Source organism: Anoplophora glabripennis, unplaced genomic scaffold, assembly GCF_000390285.2.
Source record: "Anoplophora glabripennis isolate ALB-LARVAE unplaced genomic scaffold, Agla_2.0 scaffold309, whole genome shotgun sequence".
Classification (NCBI taxonomy): Eukaryota; Metazoa; Arthropoda; class Insecta; order Coleoptera; family Cerambycidae; genus Anoplophora; species Anoplophora glabripennis.
Window position 1 is genome coordinate 590,008 of NW_019416391.1, and position 12,536 is coordinate 602,543.

Consider the following 12,536-nt stretch of genomic DNA (forward strand, 5'->3'; position numbering starts at 1 on the left):
GTATTTAACGTTTGTTCAAATTGAAAATACTTTACATACTGTTTGCCTTTGTAAAAAAAGCGATTTCAGTTTGTGTGAGTGCTACTCTGCTAGAATTTAGAGCCCTGTAAAATAAATACTTCCCTAATTTTGCAGTTTCCAGTTTGTTTGTGAGTATGTGAAAGTATTTTGATACATTTTACTATATGTTACGAATATTTAAATAATTTTGCACAGCAATAGGGTAAAGTGTCATCATATAAATGTAAGGATTGATGTTATTTTATAAAAAGTTAAATAATGTTGACCAGTGCAGTGAAGTGATTTAGTAACATAAAAAATCTTTTACAAAAATTGTTCACATTGCCAACCCAAATATTAGTAAAGAAGCGATGTTGAAAATAAATAGAATGAACAGTATACTAATTTCCAGTAGGTACACCATAATGAGGAAATAACAAATCGTGATGTAATTAAAAATAGTTTAGCCTGAGAAAAAAATTGTAGTGAAGAAATTTTAGCATTGTTGATAATTTGCTAGTTACCAACGTTAAAAATCTACATGTAGATGATCTAGTTGTAGCAGAGCATGGACTCTTTTCAGATGAAACACCTACGTTTAATAAATTAAAAACATACTTGCAGTAATATTTCAAGACCTTGTATAGTTTTTGAGGAGATAAAGATATTATCTAGATTTATAAGAAACTAAATACGTCTCAAATCACAAACTGCTATTAATTAGTTTAGAAAACGTAGAAAACCATTTGATGTCACAGAAGCTAGCGGATTTTCCTCTTGTTACGGTGAAAGAAATGTTGTTATTAAGAAAACACAAATTAATAAGTTACATGAAATAACTGTATGATTGGCGTTGTATATAATATATATATAAAAAATATAGTTCTATGCCCAGTAGTTTACATGTGAAAATTGGAAGCTGTGGTATTACATCTTCTTTGGCTTCATACCAACTACGTACTGTTATACGATTTCTATGTTAGCATAAAAGTGGCCCCTTTTTCTGTCAATTAGAATTTTATTAAAAAGTGAGGCTGACGTCTACACATAATTATGCATCGGAGAGTAAATTTGAGCATAGCTAGTGAGGGACACCATTTTGAATAAATAAGTAATGTTTTCATCGCGAATATGGCATTGTAGCTTACAAATTTATTAGTCTGAATTTATTTTACATTGCAACTAAATATTGTTAGTAGAATAGTAGTTTGTAAATGAATAGAACTTTTTTATAATGCTATTTTATCTATAAAAAATATACTGTATCTGTTTATTTTACTCTGTAATAAAATAAAATAAAACAATAAACTGTTATGGGTTCACATCATGTTCCTTTTGTTTTCGTAGTAAAAAACTTTTGTTTATTAATAACTGAAGTTTGACAGACTTCTCTTTTTAATAAAGTTAAAAGTAGGATTTCAACGAGTGTAATATTAAATTGTATACTTATATTAAGTTTAATATCAACAGTTCACATTAATCAATTTAATTATATTTAAGTACATCTAACATCTTCAACCACTCTATTGAGGTTTAGAGATTTTTAGTTGATAGTACCAACCAATTGGTTGCCTATCCTCGAAGGTCACGTGGCTTGTAATCATCTATGTGTATATCTCATATTACGAATAAATCTCCAAGTTCGTAAAGTAAATACTATCGACTAGAAAAGTACACTATCAGCCTGCATTTTGTTCATTGGTACCGCTATACCTGAAAATAGCCAGTTGACATTATGACACTGAGTCATAATTAGTATAACTATTAAACGTGGATAAGACCAACGAAGTTTCTTTGTATCTACTGGAAGAGATCGACCTAGTATTCTGTAGGTATAGTCTTTCGGATCCCAATTGAAGTCCAAAGAGCTAGGCAGTATGTACCAGGTTCGGTCGCTACACAGCAACTCGGCATTCAATTATTTGAAAAACTCGTTCCCATATTTATTTAACCATACCCATATACAGGTCTGGTCGAACTAAACGTGGATGTGGTAGAAATGTATACACTCAGTTGAAGAATGCGGGCGCGGACAAACGGCGCGCACACACACAGCTGCACTGGGCGACTGGACCATAAATTTCAGTCGACTAGCAATGCAGTGCAGCAACGCGGAATTTGCAAATTTTGATAATTTTTTTCTAAACTAATGCTACTGTGGGAAATAACTCCTATTAAATGATTCAAAATTTCTTTCCCTTTTAGAAAACGTTCTCTCATGAGAATAGACTCTCAAGTAGATCCCGTTCTGCCATATCAAAACGAAATGAAATAGCAGCGTAATTATTTCCCCGTTCTCAGGCAATCGGAGTAATAATCTATTTTCTTTCATTCGGAAGACATCCGAATTCACCGAAATAAATTACCCGGCGAACGCCGGAATAAAACAAACCAGACATTAGCACGTAACGCTGCACATATTCTTCGTGTTAAACGCGGCTTCGCGCATTATCCTCCACGTCTCTCCGAAGGATGATCTTTTAAGGACGAATTAGGGAGGAACGGCTGCGGCACGCACTGTTCCGCCGGAGGCGGATAGAGGGTTGGGTTGCGTAATGAACTCGTTGTGTTCGGGCGTTGTTTGCGCTAATTAATCTTCCTTTAAATTTAAAACAAGGCGGCGAGATTAAGATAAAGTGTCCGAAATGCTTGCCGGCTATAAATTATTATTCTGTTGACTCGTGTCTGTGAGGCGTGAAAGCAAGTGCAACGCCGAAAAATAGGGTGGCTTATGTAGACGTCGATCAATCGGAAACCGAAGCATATGGTCGCAGAAATTGTATGCAAAATTATTATACACTGCAATAATACGCTTTTTTATGTATTAAGGGGTGTTAAGGTACTTGATACAAAAAAGTCGAGTACAAATAGATGAGGTCGAAATAATATCAGTTCTTCATATAAATTTTTTGCCTACGGGCCTTCGCTTAACAAGTTACAGACCCTCAAATGTGGAAATTAAAAAGTTATTTTTATTTAAAGTCTATAAACTATTACGAGCCCAGATTCATATCGTTTGGCCCAATGTTATTTTTTGATAATGTTTTTGAAACAAACACATTACACTATGGATACGACAATTATCCTTTATTGTCAATATGTAGGCCTTAATTAACAACATGTGTAACACATCTTAACAATTTTTTAAGAAAAACAGACAACAAATACTTAATCTAATTATGCTTAAAATAAAATTATGCCTATTCATNGCAAATATAATATAGGTTAGATTAAACTGAAATTAGAGCGCAAACTCCGCTTTGTCTACTTTGTCTACATAGTCTACGTTGTTTACATAGTCTACGCGAAGTCTACACGTAGACGTCGACAATTAAAGTCGACGCGTAAACGCCCATCCCTGAAAATAGCCAGTTGACATGTTATTCACTGAGTCATAATTAGTTTAATTATTAAACGTGGATAAGACCAACGAAGTTTCTTTGTATCTGCTGGAAGAGATCGACCTAGTATTCTGTAGGTATAGTCTTTCGGATCCCAATTGAAGTCCAAAGAGCTAGGCAGTATGTACCAGGTTCGGTCGCTACACAGCAACTCGGCATTCAATTATTTGAAAAACTCGTTCCCATATTTATTTAACCATACCCATATACAGGTCTGGTCGAACTAAACGTGGATGTGGTAGAAATGTATACACTCAGTTGAAGAATGCGGGCGCGGACAAACGGCGCGCACACACACAGCTGCACTGGGCGACTGGACCATAAATTTCAGTCGACTAGCAATGCAGTGCAGCAACGCGGAATTTGCAAATTTTGATAATTTTTTTCTAAACTAATGCTACTGTGGGAAATAACTCCTATTAAATGATTCAAAATTTCTTTCCCTTTTAGAAAACGTTCTCTCATGAGAATAGACTCTCAAGTAGATCCCGTTCTGCCATATCAAAACGAAATGAAATAGCAGCGTAATTATTTCCCCGTTCTCAGGCAATCGGAGTAATAATCTATTTTCTTTCATTCGGAAGACATCCGAATTCACCGAAATAAATTACCCGGCGAACGCCGGAATAAAACAAACCAGACATTAGCACGTAACGCTGCACATATTCTTCGTGTTAAACGCGGCTTCGCGCGTTATCCTCCACGTCTCTCCGAAGGATGATCTTTTAAGGACGAATTAGGGAGGAACGGCTGCGGCACGCACTGTTCCGCCGGAGGCGGATAGAGGGTTGGGTTGCGTAATGAACTNGGATCCCAATTGAAGTCCAAAGAGCTAGGTGGTATGTACCAGGTTCAGTCGCTAAACAGCAACTCGGAATTGAAATATTTGAAAAACTTGTTCCCATATTTATTTAGCCATATCCACATACAGGTCTGGTCGAACTAAACGTGGATGTGGTAGAAATGTATACGCTCAGTTAAAGAATGCATGCGCGGACAAATGGCGCACGCACACAGCTGCACTGGGCGACTGGGCCATAAATTTCAGTCGTTGACAAATTGCCTAGCAGTGCAGTGCAGCAACGCGGAATTTGGAGATTTTGATATTTTTTTTCTAAACTAATGCTCCTGTAGGAAATAACTCTTATTAAATGATTCAAAATATCCTTCCCTTTTAGAAAACATTCTCTCATGAGAATAGACTCTCAAGTAGATCCCATTCCGGCATATCAAAACGAAATGAAATAGCAGCGTAATTATTTCCCCGTTCTCAGGCAATCGGAGTAATAATCTATTTTCTTTCATTCGGAAGACATCCGAATTCACCGAAATAAATTACCCGGCGAACGCCGGAATAAAACAAACCAGACATTAGCACGTAACGCTGCACATATTCTTCGTGTTAAACGCGGCTTCGCGCATTATCCTCCACGTCTCTCCGAAGGATGATCTTTTAAGGACGAATTAGGGAGGAACGGCTGCGGCACGCACCGTTCCGCCGGAGGCGGATAGAGGGTTGGGTTGCGTAATGAACTCGTTGTGTTCGGGCGTTGTTTGCGCTAATTAATCTTCCTTTAAATTTAAAACAAGGCGGCGAGATTAAGATAAAGTGTCCGAAATGCTTGCCGGCTATAAATTATTATTCTGTTGACTCGTGTCTGTGAGGCGTGAAAGCAAGTGCAACGCCGAAAAATAGGGTGGCTTATGTAGACGTCGATCAATCGGAAACCGAAGCATATGGTCGCAGAAATTGTATGCAAAATTATTATACACTGCAATAATACGCTTTTTTATGTATTAAGGGGTGTTAAGGTACTTGATACAAAAAAGTCGAGTACAAATAGATGAGGTCGAAATAATATCAGTTCTTCATATAAATTTTTTGCCTACGGGCCTTCGCTTAACAAGTTACAGACCCTCAAATGTGGAAATTAAAAAGTTATTTTTATTTAAAGTCTATAAACTATTACGAGCCCAGATTCATATCGTTTGGCCCAATGTTATTTTTTGATAATGTTTTTGAAACAAACACATTACACTATGGATACGACAATTATCCTTTATTGTCAATATGTAGGCCTTAATTAACAACATGTGTAACACATCTTAACAAATTTTTAAGAAAAACAGACAACAAATACTTAATCTAATTATGCTTAAAATAAAATTATGCCTATTCATATCATTTGGCCCACCATTATTCATTTGACTGAGCATCAGTCACCACCGTGTAACGTCACCTTTATTCTTTATTACAGCAGTGATGCGCCTGGACATGGTATTAACTAACTTTTGACAATCTTTTTGTGTAAAAGAATACCAAATTTGAGTTAGTCTTTCCCGTAATTCTGGAATACTTCTTGCAGGCGCAGCACGTAATTTTTTTTTCATTTCATGCCACAAAGTCTCGATAGGAGAGAGGTCTGGACTGCTAGATGTCCAGTCTAATACCTTAACAGTATGGTTTATCAACCACTCCTTGACAATTTTTGCCGTATGGCATGCGGCTCCATCTTGCTGGAAAATATATTCATTTTCATTTGTCTTTAATTTATCAATAGATGGTAATAAACTTTATCGGAGGATATTTATATACTCTCTGGCATTGACAATTCCTTCTATAATATGTAGACTACCCACTCCTTGAGCCGACATGCAGCCCCAGACCATTAACGATGCAGGAAACTTCACTTTTCTCCGTAAACAGTCATTGTGATAAATTTCCTCTTTGGGCCTTAAGACCCTGCCCCTGTTATCGCCAATACAAACCTCGAATCGAGATTCATCGCTCCATATAACAGAGTTCCACTGCATTTGAGACCAATTTTGATGGGATTTTGCCCAAAGTAGCCTATTTTTTTTCTGTTTAGGAGTCAAAAGCGGCTTCTCTTTTGCCTGAAAATGTAACCGCTTAAAAAATAATTTAAATCAATAGTAAAATATTTACCTTATAAAACTTAAAGCCAATGTTTTTGACAGCTCGGAGAGATGTAGACCTGGAAAAGTTTCTACCTGTCATCCTATTCCATTCCACACAAATTTGTCCACAATCAATGCGACGATTTTGTTTGACAATACGTTTTAGTGCTCTTAAATTTATTTGGGTTACCGTAGATGTTCTGCCCAAGTTTGGCTTCTCTTTAATAGATCCCGTAGTGTTATATAATTTAACAATATTTCTCACTGTATATGGAGACAAATCCATATGTTTAGCAATTGAACCACAAGAGCTGCCATTTTTAAATAAATTGATAATAACCTGTCTTAAATCTGCTGACAAAGCTCTACCGCGAACCATTTTACACAAAAATTATTGCTATCACAGCTATTTGACAGTTACTTTAAAGCAAAGAGTGGAATTTGTTTCAGTTGGTAATCCATAGCTGCCTAAGATAAATATACATGTCATTATATGTATAATTTTATTTTAAGCACTATTAGATTAAGTATTTGTTGTTTGTTTTTCTTAAAAATTTGTTGAGATGTTTTGCACATTTTGTCAATTATGGCTTACATATTGCCAATAAAGGATAATTGTCGTGTCCGTAGTATAAAGTCTTTATTTCAAAAACATTATCAAAAAATAACATTGGGCCAAATGATGTTAATCTGGGCTCGTAACTTCAGCAGGATGCAAATTTGGTGATCGACAACACATACGTATAGCTTGTTTTTGATGTTGTAAGTGATACTTCATTATATCCAGAGCGCTAGGGACGGACTATGCCATTCGTTAACAACCCAGGATTTTTGCATAGATGACGATCGCAATCTGCCTGTATCAAAAACGAGTTCCCTGAAGAATTTTCCAACGATAATCCCATCTTGGTCCAACTCGGTAAAATTAACAGTTTAGGAAATATTTGCGATTTTATGTCACTATGCACATCGAGCGGCGCCTCCACTATTTTTTGTTTTTAATTTTTATTGGACATAATTACTATGTTAGAACCGTACATATTTTTAAAATAGAGATAAATAAATAAAAATTGGAGATATTGAACATATAGGAAATTGCTGATCACTTTGCAAACTTCAAAAACAAAGAAAAAAAATCCTTTAATGTAAGCGAATATTTAGACATATATCAGTAATATAGTTGTACTGTAGCTTCAGAAATATACAGAGTGTCCCATAAGCACATGATCAAAAAGGTGCTGCGACATTCTTTGGCTCAAAAGAAGACGATTTGACCGAACTTTCATTAAGAAAAAATGTCTGGTTCCTCTGTTATTGACATTGTCAAAGTTCTTGAAAAAAATACGATTTTTGTAATATCTGGAGAATGTTACAATGGATTTTAATGAAACTTGCTGTGGACTTGTTCTTAAGTAAAACTCATGTTTTGATGAAGCAATCACGTCCATCTGCCTTGGGCTAGTGGTAAGTTCTTGAGTGTCTTGGTACAAGAATTACCAGAACTTTTTATTTGGTAATTTGGCTGGAATCAATTCATTTTATTTTTATTGATGCATCAGTCCTTTTTCGAGATTTTCGTGCTCTTGGTAAAATCTTGTAGCATTCATAGTTTTTACGCAAAGCATTTTTTTTTGATCATTATCACTACTACCCAAATACAACAACTACTCACTACAATTACTACTATCGTAGTAAGCGATGATGTCATTTTATAATAAATGAATTGTCAATCAATTCGTTTCGAACGGCGTTTTCTTATGAAGAGATGACCGACTGATCAAAGGGTTTTGCGAAGACAACTTGGGTGGGAGTGTACGCGTCTACGCAGCGCGATACCCAAATCGACGGGTTCCAAATTACCGATTTACATGGATTGAAAAGAGTTTGTGGGAGACTGGACAATTTGGTGTTCGAGTCGTTGACTGTGTGGGTCGTCCTCAAGTACGAAATGCACCAGTTGAGGGAAACGTTTTAAATAGGGTCGCTGAAGATCCAAATATCAATACTCGCCGTCTGACAGTGGAATTTGGCGTACCAAAAAGTACAATTAATCGCATCATAAGACAGCAGCTTCTCCATCCTTACCATGCGAAGTCTATTCAGGAGCTTTTACTATACCATTTTGAGAGAAGACTTCAATTTCGCCCCTTTATTTAAGGAGCGTCGGCACGCGATCCAAATTTCACCAGCCGAATTTTATTCACCATTACGCAGAAGAAATGCCTCATGCGAGGCGTATTAACCACTTTCAGGTGGAATTTCCAGTAAATGTTTGGGCCGGGATTATCGGTGACATCCTTCTGTCATGCCGCGCCGCTTGAATAGCGAAAATTATTTCAATTTTCTGACGAATACTTTTCCAGTTCTAATGGAAGATGTCCCTCTCGTTCTTCGTGCTCAGATGTGGTTCATGCAGGATGGTGCTCCTACGCAGTTTAGTGCAAATGTAACTGCACATTTGAATAATACTTTTCCACACAAGTGGATCGGAGGAAGAGGGAGAGATGTTCCTGTCGAATGACCCCCCAGGTCCCCCAACTTAACGTTGTTAGATTTTTTTCTATGGGGAGCCTTGAAGAATAAAGTTTACGCTACTCCTGCGGGATCCCAGGAAGAAAAAACGAGGCGGACGTAATACGGAAAGATCCAAAAATGTTGAGGATGGCTCAATTCAATTTCAATCGAAGGATCCAGCTATGCGTCCAGGAAAATGGGGGGCATATCGAACATGTCTTGTAATTCCGCCATCATCTATTGTATCTATGTAACTATCATCCAGTTTCAATAAAGAGAATTATGTCTTTCCTAAGTACGTCTTTACATTTTTTCAGTGTTAACAAAAAATAAATCTAATGAAGTAAAATGATATTCAATCCTTCGCATTGCGACAGACTTTAAAGTAGCGACCATTTTACTTTCAATATTGTTATCCTAGGTAACAGGATTGGTAATTATTATTAGAGAAAGATGTTTTTTGTAAAAGAGCAGATTTACTGCGATACATTTAAAATTGTTAAATCGCAACGAAACAGAAAACAATTTCTTGAATAAAAACTATGAATTCTACAAGAATTCACCAAGATACTTACTGCGATAGTAGTGATTGTGGTGAGTATTTCTTGTACTTGAGTAGTAGTGATAATGATTGTCTAAAATTGAAAAAAAAAATTGCGTAAAAACTATGAATGCTACAGGATTTTACCAATGCAAATGGACGCGGTTGCTTCATCAAAACATGAGTTTTACTTAGGAACAAGTCCACAGCAAGTTTCATTAAAATCCATCGTAACATTCTCCAGATATTACAAAAAACATATTTTTTTTTTCAAGAACTTTGACAGTCAATAGCAGAGGAGCCCGACATTTTTTCTTAATAGAAAATACCACTTATATTATTTTGAATTGATATAGCAATATCATCGATTATCTTAATATGCTTTCTGCCTCTTTAAGGTGGCCATATCCCTGGCCGAGAAATGGTGAAATTTCTGGCATTTTTTGGTACTGAAGTCTTGAAAAGTAAAACGTGTAGAACAAAAGTAAGCACAAAAATAAAATCCTTGATGTTTTCTTTATTCATTGGTACCAATTAAATTTACCCAAATAAAATAATAACTAAAAAAAAGCGTATGTAAAACATGCGTTTTCTGTTACCCTAACCCCACATTTTAAGAATTATTTTCACGTACTTATAAATAAAAGTAAACATTTTTATATGTAGGACTAAGCAAGTAAATGTTATAAGAATATTTACATGTGGAGTTATGTCCAAAAAAGTTAGTATTTTCGTAGATTTCAGTACCTAAAACCTTGATGGTTTGATCGTTTTTTGCACCTGTTTATTCGTTTTACTGCGGCGTCTTTGAAAATACTCAGGTGGCATGACATAACATTCCTATTATTCGATAAGCTTTAGATTATTCAGTTATTAAATATTTGAAATTATTTGTCTTTGCGGAAAACATTATTTAAAGAATATGGGGCCCTTAATATGAAATATATCGAAAGTCTTCCACCCTTTACAAAAATCAGTCCGTCGGCGAAGGCGTTAAGCAATCCCCATTTTTTAATGACTTTCTTTCGTAATTACACAATGCAAAAAGAAACCCTGCCTTCTTTTGATTTTCGATATAATTTTATGTCAATTTTCATCACATTTAAACCCTAAACCACATCAAAGGCCGCGCGGCAAGGCATTTAGATAAGCGTATCTCAAATTCCACCGACTTCTCACCCAATCTCCCCCACGGAGGGAGCCTTATCCTTTAAGGACGACTTAAAGACGAATTACGGGATGTATAAGGAGCAGGTGGGTACAATGTCTTATTATATCTGAATTCTATTAAACTCAAACCCGTGCGGATCCGCCCGAGCGACTCTCTCTCGGGTTGGATTACGCATATAGCCATCATTCATACATACAAATCGTCCTATCTCGTCCAATTTCGGGATTTTGACAAGCTACGGTTCCCTCATCGAATTATGCGGTGTATTTCGAAATCACAAGTGCCGGGGAACGATAATTAATATGGCGAAATGCAAATACACGTCTCGAGTAAATTGTCCCTTATTAGAAAACCTTCTGGAACATCGGGACGTTTGAGCGCTTCACAAGAGGTGAACTAATCGAAGAGACGGCGCTATGAATAAATATAATTTAATTTCATACATTTATACATGATCTAGTTATTTCTAAGCGTACACTAACAATAGTTTTTAATTTGTATAATTCAAGTATAATGTTCTGGCAATATACCATTATTACCATGAGTAATATTCGATTGTGATCCTTTTTCTGTCGTTTTTACCGATTCCCGGCAAATTGTTCATCGGCAGTTGTTGAGTTATTGTCATTAGTTTTCAGTGTAAGAGCGATTGCTGGTATTTTGATTGTTTACAGGGTAAGCATGATATATAGAGTAATCATAAATTAACAAAAAAGTTGTATATTACAGTTTTCAAAATGCAACGAATATTAATATTGGGGAGTTTAATCACAATGTGACAACAGCGCTTAACCTAACGCTACACAACTGATGCATACCACGTGTGCATTTGGCAGACTTGTCCTGCGGAAAAAATATAAACAACTATTATTGTGAAACATTTAGTAAATTTCAAAACAATTGTTTTTAAAAAAACCGGATTTTAATTTCTATCCACTGATATTGTCTATGGTTTGAAATTAAGTTTTTGATTTCACAAAATGTTTTTAGTTCAAATTGGTAAACACGCTAATTTAGGTTTCGGAGAGTATGCTTAGGCAACTGAACTTACATTTTCCATTATTTCTGCGTTGGAATGTCCAGTATTCACTCTAACCTCGCTTTTAGTCGTGGGTTGACAGCTGTTCTCGTCTCTTGTAGATGGTTTTTTTGTGTGAGTTGGTTGCTTCTTGGTTTTCTACGATGTTATTTGGGGAGCTGCAGGATAACATGCACCCCTAACCTGTGTCTTGGACCAACTAGTTTCTCTTCCAACTTGTTTACTTCGCAACGATGCTGTGTTGTTTTCCGTTAGAAGGTAAATTTTCTGATTTGTCCTTTTTTGATTGGTCACTTGTATCCATGAGATATTGTTTTCTTACTGCGCACTTTCTCTCCAACATATTGCAATGTGATTTTATTTTTAATAAATTACGGCGTAATTTGTATTTTGTAACTGCGTAGTAAATTTACGTTTTAAAACTAGTTAACAAGAAATTTCTATACGGAATTCTGAATGACAATTTTTATAATAAACTTCTAGCCTACGTGTTTTTCTGATACACTAATATTTGAATTTTCTTTTGTATTAATTTATTTAACGTTTATTTAATTGTAAAATTGTTAAATTGACCTTTCTGTGGCATCTTTCTTATGCTTTCATGCTTCCACTTCGATTCTAAACTTTATCTTTTTTTTGACATGCTTCTCTATTAAAATGTATTAGTTAAATTTTAAATGATAATTTTATAATTTTGATATGAAATAACTATGAAATGGGATTTTATTTTACTTTAAAAGTAATTTATGTCTTTCTTATAGTCTACGTTATAATTTCAAGATTTTTTTCTATATTATTATTCTGTGTCGTGTCCTGAAATACAGTGTGTTCATTTCAATAGTTATAGTTTTATAGTATAGGTGTAGTTTCTTGTCAATAAATGAAAGAAAGTTATATCAAAGTGTGGATAATTTTGAGATCATGTAATTACTTTAATACTGAGTATACGAA